General features: G+C 33.6%; 2 non-coding genes across 2 annotated transcripts; both read left to right on the top strand.

Moving 5' to 3' along the window:
* Positions 1–1268: 1268 nt before the first annotated feature.
* On the top strand, positions 1269–1340 carry Trnap-ugg (transfer RNA proline (anticodon UGG)). The gene has a single exon. It is a non-coding gene; the product is annotated as a tRNA-Pro (tRNA).
* A 2211-nt stretch (positions 1341–3551) lies between these two features.
* On the top strand, positions 3552–3623 carry Trnap-ugg (transfer RNA proline (anticodon UGG)). The gene has a single exon. It is a non-coding gene; the product is annotated as a tRNA-Pro (tRNA).
* The last annotated feature ends 21003 nt before the right edge of the window (positions 3624–24626 follow it).

The raw sequence follows: 24626 nt of genomic DNA, 5'->3' as shown, positions 1-24626 counted from the left end.
AATCCAATACACTAGTTTACTCTAATTAGTTCTTCTCTCAAAAAAAAAAAAAAAAAAAAATGTATATACATGTATATATGACATCTAATTTACATAAGGAAAACACGCTGCTCTCCCCCATCATTATATATAGCCCCAATCCTCCGACTCTCTCGTCAATGACCATCCCTCTTGAAGAAGCCCGCATAAATCGGGCGAAACGTTGAGTATCCAGGTCCTTCCACCTCCATTTTATTTCATATATATATATATATATATATATATATATATATATATATATATATATATATATATATATATATATATACATGCTAGATTGCTCGTTCGTAAAATACGCTTAAATATGATATTTTAATTGATGCATATTTCGCATTTATTATCATATTGTACCTAATATATAATAGTGATTTCAAATGCTTTCCAGTTTCACTGGTTACCATATCACCCAAGCACATAAGCATATAAAAATAACGTTGTTTAACTTATAAATACATATTTATGCATACATAAACAGAACACTTTAAGTTAACTAACACCTGCTAAGTTATAATTTCTATCATTTTTTTAACTTTTGAAATCACTACTATATATTAGGTACAATATAATATTCAATAGAGTATTGACTCTATAATAATTAATACGAAATTTGCTTGAATGAAAGTATCATATTTACGCAGGGGCGCCACGACTATATATTAAATACAATATAATAATCAATAGAGAATTGGCTCTATAATAATACAATAACAATTAGAGTCTCACACTGTCAATATTTGCAACAGAAAGATGAAATTTTCAGATTATGAATACATAAGTTCAGTTACCATAACAACGCTATTTCAAATCCCATCTGATTCATTCGATTTTGATCAAAGTTAACACCTTACACAGCCTACCATCAGAAATGCGTTTGAGAAGTTTTATTACCACACAAGTCAAAAGGCTCAACGTATAAAATCAACAGTAGGTTCTTTGATATAACATGTTCATTTCAAACTTTAATTCTAGCCATTATCACCGCATAACCACTAATGCCAGGCGTTTGCTACCAACTTTGAGTCAAGCACTTTTTGGATTTGTCGACACACTTGTATTCCCCCCCCCCCCCGCCCCAAAGAAAACCCAAAACAAAACAAAGCCTTTTTCCTGTCACTTGATACAAAACGAAGTATTTAATCTGTTTTGAAACAACGCCCACTTCCCCAAAACCTGCCGAAAAAGAATTTTATTTTAATATAGCTTATTGTGTGAGCTTTTTAGAGTCAATTGGCTCGTTGGTCTAGGGGTATGATTCTCGCTTTGGGTGCGAGAGGTCCCGGGTTCAAATCCCGGACGAGCCCAAATTAATTTTTATTGTTTACTTTTATAACAGAAAAAAAAATAGAAGCTTACATAAATCTATATATCTATAAAAGTGAAATTCTCTGTCTGTGTGTACATTTCCCTACCAAACTACTCTGTCAATTTTCAGTCTACAGACTCGAGATTTGACATAAAGGGTATAAAGATTTGGGAAAATCTTTTTAATCGGTTTTCAGCGATTTGACCTTTGAAAACTCTACCTAACTCCTCCGTCAGTTTTGGGTATAAAGACTTGAAATTTTAGATGTAGGTTACTTGGATATGGATCACACTTTTTAATTTGATTTGAGCCCAACACAATAAATGTTAAAGGGTGAAAACTGAGGTGAAAGTTTTAAAAAATTAACCCCTGCGGCCCTGCGGTAGCAGTATCAGAATTTTTGTAGGAATTTTTGACACCCATAACACGAAACTGCGAATACAATATAAAAATCTCGTAATTTCTCTGTTAAAAGTGGGTTATTTATTTTCTTTATGGATTATACTTCCAAAATAAACTATTACAGTTGTTTTAAAAGTAATAAAAATATTTTTTTTTTTTAAACAGTAATGAATTTTCCGAACTCAATATTTTTCAATTTTTAAACTCAATATTTTTCAATTTTTAAACTTTAAAAATCTATCAAAATTTTTCTATTGATTCTATTTTTACGATATTTTCAGGGTCAATGTGAAATTTTATGTTCTTTCCAATAAACCGAATATAATATTTTAGACAAACGTTTTTTTTTAAATTCACGCCCCCCCCCAAGTGTCACCCATTTTCAACTTTCTCTTAAAAAGTAAATAATTAATTTATGTCGTGGAGTTTTATATATCACAAATTGATGAGAAAAGGTCAATAAATAATATATTCAAATTTAAAACAAAAAAATCGCTTTTTTAGAAATTTACCTGTAAAGTCCGAAGTTTAAAACCCTTTTAAAAAAAAAAAACACATTGTTTTTTTTTTTTTTTTTTTTTTTTTTAATAAAACCTTGGTCCTTGCTCCTTTAATTGAAAAAAAAAAATTAGGGCTTGAATTACATTTTTCGAGGAGTTATAAGCTTGGAAAGATGGGGTGGAATTATTCACTATTTTCACGAAATTTCTGACACTGCTACCCCTGCGGTCTCTACTAAATTACTCAGCCAATTTTTGGTCTAAACATTTGAAATTTTACATAAAGTGTATACAGACATAGAGCAAGCTTTTTAGTCGGTTTTATGGACGAAAATTTGGCTACCAAAATATTTGGCCTTTGCGGTCTCTAGCAAACTATTCAGCTAATTTTGGGTCTAAAAATTTTCAAATTAAACGTAAAGGGTATTCAGACGTGCAGTGCAGAAGAGGTATATTAATCGTTATCGCATGATTAAGATACCTAAATTTCCGATTCTTGCGATTCTTAACTTCGATTCCGAAGTTTAGAAACCGTTTGGATCGTGAGTTTATGCATACATTCTTACTAGAAGTTTTAGCCGCTTAAAAGTGGGCAAAAGTTATAGCCCGTTGACTTAAAATAAATTACCAAATTCATGATTGAATATAATTAGATTTGCTATAATTCTTGCATTAAACACTAATCCCTATTAATCCCTTACTATGCATCGAACTGATACCACAATACTTGATTCACTGCACCTTTATCACAACAAAAATCTATACAAAGCACTTTTTGATCAAAAGTGAAATGGACAAACAGACAGAGACAGCCAGACTAAGAGCAATACATACAATCTCGTAGTTTAAAAATATATTTAACTAATCAAGAAATGTAAAAGTAATATAAACCAATAATGATTCACGGCGAAAAATGCATAACAAATATCCTGGATTACAATAAAAAGGTCTTCGACCTCACCCTATGCGAATATCATACATCTCGACCAACGCGACATAAGTAGCTGAGTGTTCTCTTTAAACTTATGTAAACACTTCCAAAATGTACTCCATCAATGTCATGTATGCGTTAGGATATTTAGTTATTAAAACTTAAAAAATCGCTTTATAAAGAAAAACAAACATTAACTTTATTGTATTTTATAATAGCAAAACAAAAAACAAAATCAGGTTTTGGCTGTAATTTAATACGCAGTACAATATTCAACCACTTGACAACTTTGAAGGCAACTTCCACGTCACCACAAAAAATGTGTAAAGATTGTTTTATTAAATATACTTGATTGTGTGCTTAATCTCAGTAAGTTGGCTCGTTGGTCTAGGGGTATGATTCTCGCTTTGGGTGCGAGAGGTCCCGGGTTCAAATCCCGGACGAGCCCAATGGATTTTTTAAAAAAATATTTCTGCGACTATAAATAATGAGCAGGGCTGTGACAACCGCGTATTCTTTTCATTGTTTTGACTCACGAGTATATATCCGACACAGTTAGACATAGTTAATCAACTGAGAACCGTACCACTCTATATAAAGGCGCACCAACGGATACCCACTCGAGAGTAAAAACAAGAAAAGAATATGCTGTTGTCCTAGCCCTAATAATGATACAGGTTAATAAGAAAAAAATGGCACAGGCTTATGCATATATCATTATAGGCGGAGTACCACAAGTATATATTCTTGGCCCAACCTCTCTATGATCTTCCAAATCATAAACCGAGGCCATTTCTTGACAATACATCTATTTAATGTAGACATCACAGCTATCTATGGCAGCACTTTGAAGAGCATTGACGATCAAGATTTTGCTGATTCTTCCTTTTTCCAAAGTGGATGTACGCGGTAAACTTTGGGATAAATGGCTTATTACTTTAACAATTCTGAAAATATTTCAAAACCCGAACGGATCTAATATGAATGTAATGAAGGAAAATACGATTCGAACGAACGCTAAAAAACGCTAATGACTTGAATAGGCAACCCCTTTCTTTCTCTGACTCGATTAGATACGCCCGCTTGCTTCCGAAGCGAGTATAAGTTTCACAGGAAAGTGTTAACTTACCAGTTTTCAACAAATGAAAATGTCCCCCCCACCGCTCGATTTAAACTCAAAATGTAACAAGCTAAGATAAAGTTGGAAATCTCAATAAAAAGAAAAAAAAAAGCAGATAAAAAACGGTGGACGGACCTCAAAAGAGAACGTATACTACCCTCAGGCCTGTGACCATAGGGGCGGGGGAAGAAAAACAACACTTCAAACGTAGCTTCTCCATTTTACGCAACTATTTTAGAACTAACGAATCAGTCAAATAACACGTCAGACGAACTGCTACTCGTTCTCTTTCTCACTTACATACGCACACATACACTGAATGAACAAAGGTAAAACTACACACACACACACACACACACACACACACACACACGGTATCAGAATGCCTATTACCTAGCTATGTATATTACACACACACACACACACACACACACACACACACACACACACACACACACTATGAACTTAATCACATACACACCTCGAAGTGTTCTGTTTACTTATTAAACTTTCTTTACCAAACACGAGTTTGCATAAACTTTATTAAATGAACATTTACTAATCGAAATAACGGTTATATTATTCTAAAATTATTGATATTAAAAATATTTTATTATAAAATAGTTTGTGTATCGATTTTTTTGTGAACTGTTATCCTCATCTCCATAGTTGTTGTACCACCACATTTCGGCCAACTATTCCTCTGGCCTTCTTCGACGGGATAGGAGTGTTGAGACTTGCAACTGTATCTCCAGTAATTACTGCCTTCCATAGTTGTTGTTGTCTCACCACGTTTTGGTCAACTTAACCTTTGGCCTGCTTTGGGTAGGATTGAAACCGCTGTTTTTAGACAATGCTCGCCTTGAACCGTAGAGACTCAACGCATTTATCCACGGGTCCGAAAGATAAAGATAGGATTTTATTGTCTTATAAATCTAATTTTGTATTCTTATCTGGTATTTCATTGTCAGGTCCGGACTGAATGGTATATGTTATTTTTTTTAATCCTTTTAGATGAGGTTTCATAATTTGTGTATTGATTTTTTTGCGGACTGTTATCCTCATCTCTATAGGTGTTGTTGAGGATAACAGTCCGCAACAAAAATAAATAAATAAATAAAATAAAAATCAATACTCATCCTCATCTCAAAGAATAAAAAAAAAAATAGAGAAAAATATTTTGTTACAAAATTTCATTTTTTTTTTCAGTTCTTCATAAAAAATTCACATTTTAAAGTTAACACAACCGCTGTCTAAAAATAGCCCAAACAAAACCACACTACATATTTGTGACCCCTTCAGGACATTAAGGTTTGTATCCAACTTTTTCATTTGACAGTTTAGTTACATTTGTATTAATTTTTTTAATTACATTTTTACCCCAAACAAGGCAGGTTGCCACTTTGATCTAAGGGGCAAAAGCTACAGGGGTACTATGTAGGGAGTTGGGCAGCAAGGTGTCGGTTCACGTTACACTTGAACTTCTGCATGTCAGTAAAGTTGGGGAAGCAGGCACCTGGAAGGGAATTCCAAAGTCTAGCGGTTCTGGGGAAGAAACTACTGGAGTAGAAGACTCTCTTACATCTAGGGATCTCAACTGTGAAGGGGTGGGATTTTGCTGCTTGTCGGGTTTGTCGGGGGCATTTACGTCGAGGGGGTACAAGTGCTTGCAGTTCGTCAGAGCATTCACCGTTAAAGTACTTGTAGAGCAGGCAGAGGGATGCAACATTTTGTCGATGGGACAGAGGCTGAAGCTTAGATGACAGTTCAGGACCTATCAGGTTGGCGACTCTCTTTTGAACCTTGTCTAGGGGCGAGAGACTAGTAGCAGATGCACAGCCTAAATATGACAACAATACTCCATACATGGGCGAATGGTGGCTTTGTAGAGGTACAGGATACTTTCAGGCGTTAGTAGTTTTCTAGCACGGTAGAGAGAGCCCATCTTCTTCGCAGCGGTCCTGGCAATACTCTCAATGTAATTGTTTCAACTCATGTTTCCTGTGAACGTTAGGCCGAGGAGTTTAAAGATGTACTCTCAGATAAAGAGTCTTTGCCCATTGCTATTGGTGATAGAGAAGGTTTCTTGTAATTATTGAAGGAAACATTGACAGCATTGAATGTGACCATCCATTTTTGTTCCCATTCCACTACAGATCGGAGGTCATCCTCTAGTGTTTCTGCCATTTTTTTTTTTTTAGATATGTGTTCATTTGTTTTCCTGTCGTGTCTGTTATAGAGCGTGGTGTCATCAGTATATATACCTATCTCACAGACAATTTTGTTAGGGAGGTAATTTATGAATATTAGGAATAACAGAGGTACAAGGATAAACCCTTGAGGCACTCCCACATTTATATCATATTGTTTAGATGTACGACCGTCAAGGACAACCTGGATTTTTGTCTTATCTAAGAAGGATTTAATTCTGTTAAATATTCTTCCAGTAATACCGTATGGTCTAATTTTCCTGAGAAAACCTTCATGCCATACCCTGTCAAAAGCCTTAGATATATCTAGAGCTACCGCCTTCCCTCCCCTGCTTTGTTCAGTGAATGGTATATATGTTCAGAGATTACAGTTAGGATGTAACTGGGCTTACCTAAATCCATATTGTTGGTCAGACAGATGTTTAGTATCTGTAAGATGATGGTAATTGTTAGTGTTGCAGTTTATCTGTTAAGTCACAAGTCCTGTCGGATAATGAACTAAGTAAAATTCTGCTCTAAGTGGCACTCTTCTGGAGGTCGAAGGTTCAATTCTCAGGCGATACTAAAACTTTTAATCGATTATGACCGACAGAACAAGACCACGCGACTCCCTTAGATTAAATAAAGCGTTCCATTTGAAATTCCGTAGATATTCTCTAGTTGAACAGAAAGATTCCAGAGTTCAACAAAATAAACCAGCAGGAGATCGAAGATAACATCGGTCGAAAGATGGTGACAATAACAGGATGAAGATGAGAGAATAACACTGAGGATGAGAGCCGTAATCCGAAAATCAGAATAATACAAATTATCAATTCTCATCTATAAAAAAAAATAAAGTTAAATTCAAAATTGGTGAAAAATCATTTGATGTGAATAAATTGTTAGAAAACTTAAGTTCACGTATTTCAGTATGTTTGTAGGAGTCGACAAGGGTTATATACGTTTGTTTTCTCTCAGTGTGTGTGTATGCGTATGGGAGGATGTGTGAGGAAGTTGAGAATAATTATTCACTTTACATAGCTCCGAAAAGCAGGAGAGATTCACACACACACACACACACACACACACACACACACACACACACACACACACACACACACACATATATATATATATATATATAAGTATCGTTTTAATGGGACCACCCTCGTTTTAGTAACTCTTCAACTTTTTGACTCTCGTACGACTAGACTATCATCTATCTCTAACTAGGGATTGAGCCTATAACCATCTAGTTGATAATCGGCAGTTCTAACCTCCGGCTCATGGGATCGCTGCCATCAAATGCCTATTTATATAGACATTTGCCCATCGCTTTTACAGTGCTCGACCTGCTTGTTTATTTACAAACAAACAAACAAACAAACAAAGAGCTTTGTATCAAGGCTAATTAAGCAGTGGGCTAAATCATTTTACGCTAGTGATCTATTCAAGGATATCCAAGGAAGGGGGATACTTATACGATATCTTTCAACCATATAGAAGTTTAATTGCAAACTCCAACCATTAATTTCTATTTAATTTTGCTTTTCACGCCACAAACCATTAATTCATTAAAAAAATTTTGAAAAATTCTTAATAATTAATTTGCCACATTTCGTATTGGCTTAAAAATTGTCCGTTTTTATTGAATAAAAAATAACAATAAATACATAAACGATGCTGCTAGGTCTGTTGCAAAACTTCTCACACCTGACCGTATTGTATATCACAATCAAGCTATTATTTAGCCATGCACGAAGTATTGTTGTCACATTTGGGCGAATGAACCAATCGTTTGCTTCTCTCTCCTAAACAGAATAAAAAAAAAAAACAAAAAAAAAACAAACGAATTTCTGACCTAATTGGTCCTGCACTGTTTGCCAAGTTCCAACTCCTGCCGAATCGCCGAAGTAAATGTATCACAAATACTTCTCCGGAAATTGCTCTAGCGAACTTGTTGCACTTGTGCTCAATCGACATAAATACAATAGACAAAGCCGTCAATCAGCAAAATCGCGCCCTTCCACTGTAAAGGTCACCAGATACTGGAAGGCTTTTTACTCTCATAACTTATTTCCTCGAACCATTTGCCTTTGGAGTTCCTTGCAGGAATTAAATATAATATTAACAAACAATGCGCTGCACAACTCCCCACTTAGGGTGCCCCAATAAATCTTTCCCCCAATTCAACATAGCCCCTCTTACATCTCAGAGGCAGTGTGTCTTGTTTAGGATGAATTGAAGAAAAAAAAAGATTAGTCTTTTTTAACGATTTTTTTCATAAAATTTGCTTGATAAAATGACGTTGAAATATTGTATGAAAAGACAAAAACGACACAAGACACACTTGTTATGCATTATATTTAGAAATGGCAGAAAGGAGAGACGAGCAAGTGGTAGAGACGAAAAACAGAGAAAGTCGTTTTAAGGAAAGATACTAAATACATTTTTTCAGTTCTTTTACTTCGTGGCTTATATTCCGGGCAACGCCGGATAGCCATACCAGTGTTAAATAAAACACCAATATGAAATTATTTCCAAATCAATAAATCTTTTTATTTTTCCAGTAAATAATACAAAAAAACACCTTTTATTGGTCGTATTATATATAAATATCTAAAGACGATCTGGTACTTGTTCACTTTTTCCACCATGCTGAAATAATAACGTTATTATTTTGAAAGCCATTCTTAACCACGGGGAAGGGTGTTTTGTAACTATTCTGTGCTTCCACCTAACAATTTAGTAATAAAAAAAGATATCGTGAAGCTTGAATTTAACCTGAAAATCTATTTAAAAATCGCATGAAAAGTGCACGAAGCACCGACAAGATTTACGTCACATGAATGTTTATTAAATAAAATAAATTTTACGAAATAGGACGAATATAATCAGCATTTTGTTCTCATCTGAGGTTTGAACTCAGGGCCGTTTGCAAAAATTGCACCGCTAAACCAATGAAACTTTCTTGTCTTTCTTCAAACTGATTAAAATATACGCAATCTACGAATTTAATGCTGTTTATATTTATATATTTTGTTTAATTCGCATTTTGTAGAGAGATAATAATCTTAGTTGATAAAAGTTATTATTGCCATCTTTTATTTTGTTTTTGCCAGTTTTCCCTTTCTACCTTTCTTCTTCTCCTTCTTCTCTTCTTCTTTTACCCTTCTTCTTTTAATTCTTCTTTTTTTTCTTCTCATCTTTATGCTTTATCTTCTTTTCTTCTTCGTCTTTTTCTTCTTATTCGTCTTTTTCTTCTCGTTGTTTACGTTTCTTTTGCTTCTTCTTTCTCTTCTGTATCTTTTACGTATTTTCTCCTCGTCTTTTTTTTCTTCTTCTTCTCCTCATCTTTCTTCTTCTTCTTCTTCTTCTTCTTCTTCTTCTTCTTCTTCTTCTTCTTCTTCTGTTTTTAAGTTTCTTCGTTTTTTTCTTTTTTCCTCTTCTACTCATCTTTTACCTTTTTTCTTTTCTTCTTTTTCTCCTCATCATTTTTTTTGCATTTCCGTTTTTACTTCTTCATCTCTATTTACCCTATTTCTACTTGTTGTTCCTTGTTATTCCTTGGTATTATAATTGTAATATTTACTTAACTTCCCATGAGAGTAGGGTTAGATACAAATTTTTTAATGTGGGGAAAGATAGGTAAATATTCCCATGTAAAAATTCTTCTTTTTTATCTATAAGAAAGGAAGACTATTTTTAGGATCGGATTGTTTCGATCTTCGATACCTATCAGATGGATTTTCGTACAAAAAATATCTAAGAACACTGCTAGACATATAAATTACTTTTGTGTGAAATTTGTAAAAGATAAGCTCAGCAGTTTCGGAACCTATAAGGAAAGAACTTACACACAAAGTAACTTATGTATAATAATAGATAAAGATAGAGATTTGGTTTATTCTTTCTGCTTACGTGTTGTCTATCCACCTTTTCTCAGAAAGTACTAGAAATTGATTTGACCAAAATTTTTCATAGACATTTGTCATAATAAGGTGCAGCGAACTAAGTATTATGGTATCCGTTCGATGCGCTATTAGGAATTAATAGGAATTAGTCAACACAATATCACATTTACTCTAGAAGGACCTTTGTTTTGACAAAGTACAGCGAATTAAGTGTTATAGTATCTGTTCAACGCACACTTAGAGATTATTAGGGATTAGTATTTAATGCAAAAATGAATCCAAATTTAATTATATTCAACTCAGCATAAAGCAATTATTTTAAGTCAACAGCTATAACTTTTGCCTGTTTTTAACGGACTAAAAAGTCTTGTCTTGTAATTAAAATTTTACTAATTTATAATTCTGAATGAAAATGCAAATAAAAAGATAAGCATCTAGACGAATATTAAGTGAGCAAGATATTTTAGGAGGGGATTGCTCTTACTAGGGCTGAAGAAAATGACACGTCTTAAATGTATGTTCTTCGTTTCCAATGTCTGCAAAAGAATTTTTTCTATTCGCAATCTGACATTGGATTTAACAATAAAACTGATTGTCTCACTAAGTTGTTTCTCATTTATTTCCAATGGACTTGAATGCGAGGTTTATCGGATATTTTGTGTAAAAAAAAATAATTACGAAATATATACAAGATACAAATGCTGATAACTGAGAAACATGACTTTTTTTTTTTTTTATTGCTTCTCGATTATCTTTCAGCAAAATTAGACGTTTATTTTGCATGGAAAAGATGTTCACTCCGGCAAAACATCACGAACAATTTCAGTGTTAACTCTTTAATCACGGATCAGATTTCGTTAATCGTCCAATAAGACATTTGTTTATCTTTGATCTTTTCTCAAAAACAGAAGTCAAAACAGATTCTTTCTTTGTTTTTCTCAGGACGAAAAGAAAAAAAAAAGCAGATGTTATATTCATTGAGTTGAGGGTTGCGAACAATGGACAAATTAGATGTTCAGATTAAAAATGATATCGTTCTGTTCATTAAAGTTAGATATTTTTTACATTAGTTCGCCATGCTTACGTTTGTAAATGCATTTTATTATGTATATGAGTAGGGACTGAAAATTGACAAGATCAAGGCTTGATTCTGCGTATAGCTATTCAAACTAAACAAGACATAAACACGCTAAAAATTGTGACACTGTACAGAGTAACATGCATATATCTTTTCTCTTCCTGCAACCTCCTTTCCACAGAAGAGACGTTGCGAGCCTGTCTCTGCTCTATCGTTATTTTCATAGCAAGTGCTCGACTGAACTCCAATGTATGGTTTCCCCTTGCCTACTTTCACAAAAACACTCGACTAGCTACAATCACTATAAACAATTTCCCCCACTCTCTATTTATGCCTAAATCTAAACGCAGATTCCATGAACAAAGCTTCTCTCCAAGAACTGCCCGCCTGTGGAACAGTGTTTCGTTGTCCTGCTTCCCGGTTGAATACAACATGCGAGCCTTCAAATCCAATGCAAACAAATTCTTGTTGAGCCGTCCCCATAAATAATCAAATTTTACCCAATTTACACCATTAACAATTTCTACACGATCACATTATATTCATTAACCCTTATACTCGAGTGGCCTTCGTGCCTTGATAAGTGGTTATTCCCAAGTAAAAAGAAAAGGCTAACATTTCTTTGTCCCTCGAACTGCTAGACTTGATAGTTCTCCTCCGGTTTCCTGGTTCACTGCTCCTCTGGCTGTACTGACATGCAGAAGTTCAAGTGAACAGATATTTCGCTGCTCAACTCCCTACATAGTGTAACTGTAGATTTGGTCCAAAATAATATCCCCTTACAGCTAAGTAAAACTGTGTCGTTTGAGGTAAATATCATAAAAAAAGAAAAGATCCTAGCAAAGAAGAAAGCGATTCAATTCAGTATGCTAAGAATAGAGAACAATTGACGGGAAATATGTACGCCGTGTAAGGAAAGTTTGTAAAACACAACCTACAAAAAAAAAAAAAAAAAAAAAAACAACAAACAAAAAACAACAAACAAACAACCCCCCCAAGAAAAACAACAACAAAAAACAACAAAAAACAACAAAAAAATACAACAAAAAACCCAACAAAAAATACAACAAAAAACAACAAAAAACTACAAAAAAAACAAACAAAAAAAACAAAAAAAAACAAGGTAACTGCTATTAACTGCTATTAACTGACTAGCCATGTTTGTGCTAACATACAACTTAGTATTGTTGACTGCCCACAAAAGAACATTCATGAATTAAATACAGAAAAAGTTGACACTGTATAAAATAATATACAGAAATTAGTGGTCAGAGAGGCAAAAGGTATGCGTCTCTCAGAAATTGATTTACAATATCGCGCCATTATTATTGTGAGCACTGGTCAATATTTGATCAGCTCATAGAATCCAAACCTTATGATTGTGTTTAAACATCAATAAATAAGCGCTAGTAGAACAACCATTATCAGGAAACTAGCTAAACATTTTGGGCACGGCAGTTTTTCAAAGTAGACAAAATCACAAAACAGGCTATGGGAATATCTTAGAAGGGTCTCCAAAAATACACAATTGCAAAACAAACAAACAAACAAAACTGAATAAATGGCCCAATCAACAACATGGCATGTATTTTCTAGATGAACTCACCCGAAACTATAAGATAAGGAAAGCTTTATAGACTGGCTAAATAGAGAATCGTTTCACGATAACCAGGAAAGGATTATAATGGCTGGACAAGATCAAAGCTAGATAACCAATGCTTGCCAGAAAATTAGTGGTATTAGCAATGAAAACAAGTGCCGGTTCTGGTACACAGGAGTAGAGAGTGTGAGTCACCTGTCATCTAGCTTTAAAGTTCTTTTTTTTACATGGAGGTCACCACTTATCAAGGCCCAGAGGCCACTCAGGGATAAGGGTTATTGCGTGTACAGTAATCAATGAGATAGTATTGTAGTAATCATTAGTATTGGAGATTTGATAGAGTGTTTTACTTAACAGGGCGATTTTTCAGGAATTTGTTTATGTTGGACTTGAAGACATCCAAGTTGTAGTCAGGTGAGAAACAGGCAAACGGAAGAGAGTTCCACAGTCGTGCACTTCTGAGAAAGAAGCTCTGCTCATGGAATATACGGGGACTGGCTACTATACGGTGCGACACAGTGAAGTGTGTAAATATCTGCACTGAACAATCTGTGATATGAGACAAGAAGGAGAAAAGAAACAACATTATAAAAAGTCAGCGTACGTAATGACGCTGAGTTAAACAGAGTTGAGAGGGGAAAGATAACGAAATACCAATGTGTTATGCATGACATCAAAGCAACTGAAATCTTAGGAAGAGCTTCATTATTCTAGTAATTTTAAATGGACCGAACTCACGAAATAGAATTTCAAAACTACCAGGCGAATATACACGTGAACCAAGTGCAAAAGAGCTACGCGCAATTGCACTTAAAGGGACGGTCAGAATCTTAAAAAAAGATCTCTCGGTTGGAATGTCTAAGACTGCGAATGAATGTCTGGCTAATATGCCTCATATCGAGCTATTACAAAATGAAAAGAACGCTTTTAAAAAGTTTATGTTAGCAATGGCAGCGGCACACACAAGTGTACAATGACCTTTCTAGACTACGCTAACATTTTTTTAGAGAGCACAAAACTCAATACCAGCAATTAACCAATCAAACATTGAGAACATTGCCAAGAAAACGAGTTTCTTCTAGCATGTTAGAAAATTACTTGCACCTGAGAGTATCCTATATCTCTTTAAAGCCACTATTCACTCATGCAAGGAGTATTACTGCAACATCTGTGATGGTACATATACCACACAGGGTCAAAAAAGAGTCTCTACTTTAATATTTTAAGTCGTGTAATTTTACTTTACTATAAACCAAGTTTCAACTTTTGTCCCATTCTCGCAATGTTGTACCTCGCGCCTGTTATATAAGTTAATAAAAGTGAAACACCTGTACTCTCTCGACGTGAATACTACGACTAACTTAATAAGCAGCAAAATCTCCCCCTTCTACTGTTAAGGTCCGTAGATGTCAGAAAGTCTTCCACTCTAATAGTTTCTTCTCTCGGATTATTAGACTTAGAAATCCCCCTATTTCCTGCTTCAATGACTGTGCTAACGCGCAGAAGTTATTTTTTTTTTCCAAGAAGTTACGAGTTATCAAGGCTCAAAAGCCACTCGGGGATAAAGGTTAATAAGTGTAAGCTAGACACTGATACAACAGCGTAGTAGTCATTAGTGGTGGAAATTGGTTAGAATTTGATTATTTAAGGAAACGGCTAAAAAGAATTTGTTTACATTGGACTTGAAGACCAGTTGTAGTTAGCTGGAAAGCAGACCAGCGGAACAGAGTTCAACAGACAGAAATTTCTAGAAAAGAAGCTTTGTTCATGGAATGTCTGTTTAGATTTAAGCAAAGATAGAGTGTGTGAAGAATTGTTGATAGTGGTTGTAGTGAGACGAGTGCTTTTTGTGAAAGTTTGATGGGGGCCATATTTTGAAGCTCAGATAAGCACTTGCCATGAAAATAACGGTAGAGCAGAGAGAGGATTACAACGTCTCTTCTGTGGGAAAGAGGTTGCAGGAAGGAGAAAAGTGTATTACCTATTAGGTTTAAAAACTAGTTTTGAACTCAATGAAGGCAGAATAGGGTGTTCCGAGCAGCTCGTCCCTAAATGTGGCAAATGTAATGCAAACAGATATCTCACTGTTCAACTACTCACATGGTCCACTGTAGGCACGCTCCCAAATAGTCATCCTTACGTCCAAAAGATAATAGACCTTGTTTGGGGTGAATGAGATTAAAAACAATCAGATCTATTGGAGGCGACACGAGATACTTTTCTGAAGAATAACATGCAAAGAATTTAAGGATTAAAATGAGTATTAAGATGATTAATCGAAATTGGAATTGAAAATGAAAAAAAAAACCAAACAAACAAAAAACAAACAAACAAACAAAAAAAAACAACATTGGACAGTATCGGAATCAGAAAAAGTTGTTCTAATTTTCTGATGCCAAAAACAATTCTTTTAATTGTTTTGGTTTTAAAGGTAATTTTCTATGACTGATACTAATAATAAGCTGATAAATATTTATCCAGTTTTAACAAACAGTAAAACTAAAACTATAGATCATTTTCCAGTTTTGGAATCGTCCCATCAGTATTTAAAAGATCAAAAGCTACTCTAATCAGCCCTTGAGTATCCACTCTGAAATGGATATCAATTGCCGCATCGAACTTTATGGAAACAACTGAATTATCGATAACAGATAATGTAGTAAATAAGTTATGCATATCTGAATCAGAAAAGGAAAAGTCATGAAAAAAACCTTCTTACATCATCAGTAGGGCTGTGACAACAGAATATTTTTTCATTCTTTTAACTCTCAAGTATATAGCCGACACAGTTAATTAACCGTGAACCACATCAGTCTATATAAACTACAACTTTGATGTCTTCAAGTCCAATGTTAACAAATTCCTAATGAACCGCCCCCTTAAGTAAACACTTCATCAAATCTCCACACTAACGTAATGTACTTGCAATAACCCTTAACCCTGAGTGGCTTCCGGGCCTTGATCAGTGGTGATCACTGTGTAAAAAACAAAAAAAAAAAACCATATAAGATATTAACGGATATACACTCAAGAGTCAAAACAATGAAAAGAATTAACATGTTGTCACAGCCGTAATCATCAGTCCTGATAATTTGGTTTGGTTGATATTTAACAGGTTATCAAACCTTTTCGGATTGTTTAATGCCGAATCAAGTAATTGTGTAAAACAATTTCATGCGTGAAGTTCTTGATATTTCAAACTATTTATTCATGATGTTTGGTTTGATTGCCTTTTTACGGCATATCAACCCTTTTTTGAGTCATTTAATATCAAATCCTATAATTTTTGGTAAAAGTCTTATGCTCCAAGTTCTTAATATTTCGAAATATCTATTCATGTTGTGTGACTTCGTTTTTTTATTGATTCAGTTTTTACATTTCAACCCTTTTTAGTTCTTTAATGCCGAATCCAGTAATTTTTGAAAAAAGTTTTCATACTTGAAGTTTTCTCTATATCTCCAAATATTTATCAATGTATTTTATTGTTTAAGACCACTTAAATATATTATAACACATCTCCATTCTGGTCTGATGGAATATCTGTATTCTATAATATTTCACAGTACAAATATAAATAAAATGTGTGTATGAAATGTATAAATATATTCACATGTATTTGTAGAGCACTACTGCAAGTACTAATTAAAATTAAGGAGGCATACTAAAAGTACTACTAAACCAAGTTTCTACCCCCCCCTCCTTGAAGAGAAAATATTTTTTTAAGTAAGACATGAAAAAAATAAATCAGGAGTGCCACTAAAAGCAGTAGATATGGTTATAAATATGATTTTAGTTATATATTGTATATTTATATTTAAATCAGATTTTCTTTAACTCAACGGGGTTAAATTACATTTATTTGTAAGGAAAACACGTTAACATAAGTTAATACAAAAATATTGTTGACCTTGTGTATGTTTTGAATAAAAGCGGTGGCTTTTAATATCGGTCTCGACAAAGAAGCCATGAAATAGGTAAGTAGACGAATTTTTTTAAATCGCAAGTTACAAACCGGATGGAAGGTTTAAACGCCCAAGCAACTGATCTGAGTTTTATAATTATATGAATTACCATCATTTTTCAAAGGTGTCTTATCAAATTCACGGATTTGTAATTTTAACTTCTTGCACCAAGTGCTACCATCAAACAAAATTTCCAAAATATTTCAAACAAAATCCCCAAAAAAGTTTTGAAAAGAAATTTTCTCCAAAAAACTTTCCTTTTGTAAAACATGGTCCCAAAGGATTACTTCCTTGATGACGAAAACATCATCATCTTCAAGTCCAGTGTTAATAAGTACTTCCCATAATATTTCTGAGTTTTGGGGATGAGGATTGACAATTCGTATTATTTGTATTAGTCGAACTACTGTTCTCATCTTAAGTGTTATTCTTACAACGTTTTGGCCGATTATACTCAAGATATAAATTAGTCCACCACCGATGTATCAATTTGTATCTTGTCTAATTTTGGAATTTTTGTATCGAAGTCCGTACGGAATTTCGAACAGAATTCTTTTATTTAATTCATAGCTTGCAGATTAATAAACCTTTGTGATTTTCTTTCATCGTTTTCTTTTTATCCATTAAATTATTAATTACATTTTTATTCTTTCAAATAATCTCATTTAGTCTTATTTAGTTTGCTGTTGTTTTGGTGAGATTGCATTCCTTAAATTGGCATCGACTCTGGCGAGTAGAAAATGGTAACTGACGAATGTTTGTCTCTGAGAATGGTCGAGAGATTTCACCAAAAATGGGAAGTGGAACTCCCAGAGTCTGGGTTGAATGAGAGAAAGTATCTGTGTTGAGGAGGCGTGGGTGGTGGGAAAAATGTCATCACATGGCCCGAAAGGTGATGACATTGAATGGGTAACCCACATGGAAACGAGAAAAAAATGTCTTTTTTGCCTGTTCAGATCGAGACAAATGGTGCTGAGATGTGACAAGCCCTGTCGACCATTCATTTCAACGTATGTGTTCCTTTCTCTACATAAAAGTATATATATATATATATATATATATATATATATATATATATATATATATATATATATATATATATCTGTATGTATTACGCTTATATCCACATAAAAATACAATAACTATATATATATATATATATATATATATATATATATGTACTCGCATGTGTGTATACGTGAGAGATACTTTTTTTGAGGTGGTAGCAGAGAAAGTGAAGGATTGAGTTTGTATGTGTATCAGTTAGAGACTGCTGAATATTCTCTTTTATAGTGAATTGGTTCTTCACTGGGTGTCTTATTATTTTTGTTTTGAGACTAATTGATTGAAGGTAGGTAAATTTATATACCTATGCTAATACAAGATGTGTGTGTGTGTGTGTGTGTCTATCTGCACATGTGTGTGTGTGTGTGGTTCTTTCTCCCTCTTTTTAATCTCTATATATGCATACATCTCTCCCTATCTCCTCTCTCTCTCTCTCTATATATATATGTATATATATATATATATATATATATATATATATATATATATATATATATATATATATATATACGTATATATATATATATACAGTTGTGCGCAAAAATATTCGACCCCTGTCTAAATTTTCTTGTTTCGTTGAATCTATACTTCAAAAATCTTCATAACGCCTTTTAACGGCTAATTATGAATAAATTGTATATTTTTCAACAATAAATGAGGAAAAGTAATTCGAGATTAATAATATATATCAATTTATTTACAAAAAATATAAATATGGATGTTGCAAAAATATTCGACCCCTTTAATTTAAAGTTTAAATAAAAGCGTCATTAAGTTTATTATTTTAGTCAGACCTTGTATTTATTTCCTATAAATAATATTTATGACTCTACTGAATCTAAAATCAGTTCAAATTGAACTTCAATGCCGTATTGAATGATTGAATAATTGTTTCAAGTAAAAAAAAAAAAATTCTTTTTCAACGTCAACAAATCTGCAACTATGACAAAGAACAAAGAGTACTCTGAAGACATTAAAAAGAAAGTAATCGATGCCTACCAGTCTGGAGCAGGTTATAAAAAAATTTCCAAACGTTTTTCTATACCACGGTCGACTATTATGTCCATTATCAAAAAATGGAAAGTAAAAGGGATTGTATCAAGTCTTCCAAGATCAGGTCGTCCAAGAAAAATTACGACACGTGGGGCTAGGAAAATTGTTATACAAGTTTCAATAAACTCTAAATCTAACCTAAAGGACGTGCAGAACGATTTGAAGAATGCTGGCTTAGATGTGCACTTGTCAACTATTCGTAGGGCATTAAATCGTGCCAGATTGCATGGACGTATTGCCAGAAGGAAGCCCTTACTTTCCAAAGCTCATCAAAAGGCTCGATTAAATTTTGCAAAAAAGTTCCTAGAAATGCCTATTGATTACTGGAATAATATAATTTGGTCAGACGAAACGAAAGTGGAACTATTTGGACGCAACCAGCAACGCTATTTTTAGCGAAAAGAAAATACTGCTTATAATGTGAAGAATACCGTTCCAACCGTTAAGCATGGAGGTGGATCAATCGTGGTGTGGGGCTGTTTCAGTATAAATGGAACTGGAAGATTAACCATAATCGATGGAAGAATGGGTTCAGTAAAATATCAGTCCATACTGAAAGAAAATCTTGTTCCGTCTGCGAACCAGTTGGGGCATGGAAGGAGGTATACCTTTCAACAGGACAACGATCCTAAACACACTTCAAAGAGCACTATGGCATGGTTAAAGAATAATAAGGTGAAAGTTCTAGAATGGCCTTCCCAGTCTCCAGACCTAAATCCGATTGAGCACTTATGGAATGATTTAAAAATTGCGGTACATAAAAGAAAACCATCTAATTTGATTGAATTAAAACAGTACTGTCAAGAAGAGTGGCTTAAAATTCCAGTGGACAGATGTAGAAGTCTCGTTAGATGTTATAGGAAACGTTTAGTTGCAGTAATCAAGGTCAAAGGAGCTTCAACCAAGTATTAATGAAAAGGGGTCGAATACTTTTGCAACATCCATATTTTTATTTTTGTAAATAAATTTATTTATATTATCAAGCACTAATTACTTTTTATTTTTTTTGTTGAAAACTATACAGTTTATTCGAACTCAGTCATTAAAGAAGGTTTTAAAGATTATTGAAGAATCCATTTAAAGAAATAAGACAATTTTGGTAGGGGTCGAATACTTTTGCGCACAACTGTATATATATACATACGTATATATATATATATATATATACATACGTATATATATGTATATATATACATACGTATATATATATATGTATATGTATATATATATATATACATACGTATTTTCATACAAAATATGTATATGTTGTATGAAAATACGCATATCACAAAATACACACAACCTTATGTTTTAATTTGTAGAAGCTCACTTTCTATATGAAAGCATACACGCGCGCGCACACACACACACATGCGCGCGCGCACACATACACACACACACACACACACACACATATATATATAATACTTACGTATAGATGAAAAGGAAAAAACACATTATAGCTTCATACGCGTTTCGTCTTTATTTTAAGACTTCCTCGGGATGGCATAAAATATTGAAATAAAGACAAAACGTAGTTAAACATATTTATTTCCGTTTTCATCACACCATTAAGTCAAAATATTATGTTTATAAGTTGCATATATATATATATATATATATATATATATATATATATATATATATATATATATATATATATATATATTACTATTTATGTATATCAGCACACACGTATATATATATATATATATATATATATATATATAACCATGCGTATATACACATAGACGAGCGCACGCATATGCATATATCCATGCGCATAAACATATATACGCGCACACACACACACACACACACACACACACACACACACACACACACACACACATATATATATGCATAAATATGATCTTTCTAGATATCTATAAACATATATAATAGGTGATATTTTTATACAAACATTATTTGCCTACACATTTTCGATCAGATTTTGATTCCAATAATTATAGGAGCTATCGGACTCATGACAAATACTTCCCAAAACTTGCAAATATATTCGATGGTCCTGATGCATGAGAAACACAAACAATTGCACTTAAAGGATTTTAAAATAATATCTCGGTCGGGGTGTTTGAGATAGCGGGTGAATATCTGGCGTGCGGTAGTATGCCCTATTCCTAACAAGAAAATAAAAATGATAACATTAAAAAAAAATTGAGTCACGAACGATCGAGCCAACATTTACGGCTGCATCAAGTGAGATGAGATAAGTTTTCTTCTGAAATTGAGCACGTGATCCACTCACGAGAAGCGATTAAAACTGTGTCAGCAATTTTATTGGTTAGATTTTAAAATTCATATCGTTTTAAAACTTTTCATATTAATTACTTCTTTTTAATTAAAATATTATCTTTCTTTTTTTCCTAATCTTTTTTTTATGGTCCTGCTTGGTATATTTTCTTTAAGTATTAAAGTATTAACTATTTTGGAACCGTGTTATCTACGCATTGAATGTATTTAACAAATTAAGTACAAAATGCATTTCTAAAACTAATGAAGTTTCCTCTTTTGCATGCGAAACAAATCCCTTTCTTAAATTTCTATTCTTTTATTCCTACTAATTGTGATTTTTAGTGTTCCTTGTTATTTTTATTTAACTGATAATTTCACGTTTCTAAATTTTTGAGACCAGGATTAATAATTTATATTATTTGAATTTCACAAAGACCCGTGGCGTAATGGATAATGTACGAGGTAATTCAGTTCATAAGGTCGATGATAATACCCTTGTGGATTTAATAAAGGTTTCTGTTTGCAATTCGGTGCAGATTGCTGAGTTCGAAAGGAAGATTCTCGCGTTTAAGAAAATACACCTGAAGTAGGTTGGAGGTTACACCGGCCGAAATGTTATATAAAAAAGACACTCAAGATGAGATTAGGTGTCCGAAGAATCCAAATAATATTAATAATTGTACGTGCTCTATGTAAGTAAGGTGATTTATTTCCTTATTTATGAAAGCTGTATTATGCTGTAAATAAGATAAGCGTCGCTTATTAAACGGGAAAACTCGCATCTAAAGCTACCGTATATCTCAACAAAGACGCCATTTGCCCGTGTAGTATGGCTGCCAAATTTGCGCTGCTAGTATATATATGGAAAAGAAAATAGATTTAGGTTATATTAACATGATATCAGGTTCTAGTATATTGGACTGCCATTACTCCCCGATGTACTCTGGCTCGGATGTGATAGCACCTTTTAATATCTCATCTATGGACTAAATAGAATATGTACCGCCACGGCATTAAAACACATGGACAGCCTGGGGGAGATAATTGTCTCTACTCACTACCTTGGTATCTTCTGGACGAATCTTTAATTGAATTCAATTTACTAGAGAAAACTATTTAAAGTTTTCGCAACGTGGGATCTGAACTTGGGGCACATGTTTTGTATAATAGCCTTTAAAAACGTTTAATCACTTGAAGTGTGATTCTGGGAATCAGCTTGTTCTTCATGTTATAGGGATACGCTTGGTGTCTTTCTCGTCGCATACGTAATAGTTCATGTAGTTGAGAGCCAGATGGAGCAGTAGAACTTCTCAGAAAGCCATTTTGATTTTCTCGGAAATATGACATGATGCTGCATCCTGTTGAATTGCCGCAACTGATTATAGCCATCTGAATTCAGTTAGGGTTACTTTTTTAACCACTTGGTAGTAAGGGACTACTAATTGACCTCTTGGCAGTCAGCTCTTTGCCCCCAAACTTATTAAAAAGCTTGCTGCATGTCTGAATACCCTTTATGTAAAATTTCAAATGTTTAGACTCAAATTGGCTGAATAGTTTGCTAGAGACCGTAAAGGTAAAATCTTTTGAACTTTGAATCCTTGGCAGCCAAATTTTCGGCCAAAACCCTATTAAAAAGCTTGCCCTATGCTTGAATACACTTTATGTAAAACTTAAAATGTTTAGACCAAAGATTAGCTGAGAGGTGAATTTTTAAAAAAACTTTGACTCCAATTTTGACCCCTTAACATTTAGTTTTTTTTTTGGGCTCACATCGAGTTAAAACGTTTGATCCATGTGCAAGTAACCTACAGCTAAAATTTCAAGTGTTTAGACCCAAAATTGGCGGAAGAGTTTGGTAGAGTTTTTTAAAGATCAACTCGTTGAACTTTGACCCCTTGACAGCCAAATTTTTTTTACCGAAAACTGATTAGAAAGATGTTCCCAAAATCTCACTACCCTTTATGTCAAGTTATTAGCTAGGGAAATGTACACATACAAACAGAGACACAGACAATTTAACTTTTATAGATATATATAGATTGTATAGAAATATATAGACATGTTTTCGAAATTTAAAAACTATATGACTCTGGTGCTATCAACTAAAATCCAAACCAAAACTCTAGCTCTCCAGCCTTTTTCATTACCATCTGACATAAATTTATGCGCATACAAACATTTGCAAAAATAACGTTGTTAAAGATATAAATGTATAGCTGCGCATGCGTGGAAATAACACGATTATTATACTTACGTCTGCCAAGTTCCACTTATTTCAATTTTGAGTCTTAGCAGCTATTTTTTACCGGGTAAAAACCAAATCGAAGTTGCAACAGGTTTATTATTAGTGAGTATCTCTGGTTATAACCTGTGTAAGAACAGTTAGTAGTAGTAGTAGTAGTAGTAGTAGTAGTAGTAGTAGTAGTATTAATAATAATAATGAGGAGGAGGAGGAGGAGAAAGAGGAGGAGGATGGAAAGACCGAGGACTGAAAGCACTTACCAGACCTCCACTGGATTAGTGCGAAGGGAACGAGGACGTTCGGGAGGTTTATTGTCACCCAGATTCGAGTGAAAACCAACGGCCCCTTGTCAGCGAAAAATTAACGGCAAGCAACTGTCGCAAGAACGCAAATTCATTTGCAAAAGATGTCGAAAGAGGCGAGGATTACTGGAAATCTGGGGGGAATGTTGTCACCCAGACAACATTCTAACACCACCGGTATTTGTCAGTGAGCAATCTCTAATGATGACCTGTGTGAGAACTCCTACTGAGCGAAATAATAATAATAGAGTATTAAACATAGTTTTCATCTCAAAGTAGTCTTTTTAAATGTATATGCATACTGTTAAATATTTAGTTTTTTTAAGATATGTTAAGATTTTTTACTCGTGATGGATAATGTATATATCAACGTGTTACTTGCCACTTTGATAAATGCGCGTTGAATTAGTTTTTTTTTTATTTACTGGTATTTCTAAAAAGCTAGACATGATATATGCTTTTATTCATTATCGTTTCCCTAAAATGTCAATCTGACAACATGTTTCGTCTGTGCAACTCTGGGAAACAGCTAGCATATATATATATATATATATATATATATATATATATATATATATATATATATATATATATATATATATATATATTGTATTGGTAGTAATTATTTGTTTGTTCAAAACAAAATATATAAATGTGTCTACCAAAA

This window comes from Euprymna scolopes, chromosome 1 (assembly GCF_053919585.1).
Source record: "Euprymna scolopes isolate OS-2025 chromosome 1, ASM5391958v1, whole genome shotgun sequence".
Lineage (NCBI taxonomy): Eukaryota > Metazoa > Mollusca > Cephalopoda > Sepiida > Sepiolidae > Euprymna > Euprymna scolopes.
This window is presented reverse-complemented; position numbering and strand designations above follow the sequence as displayed.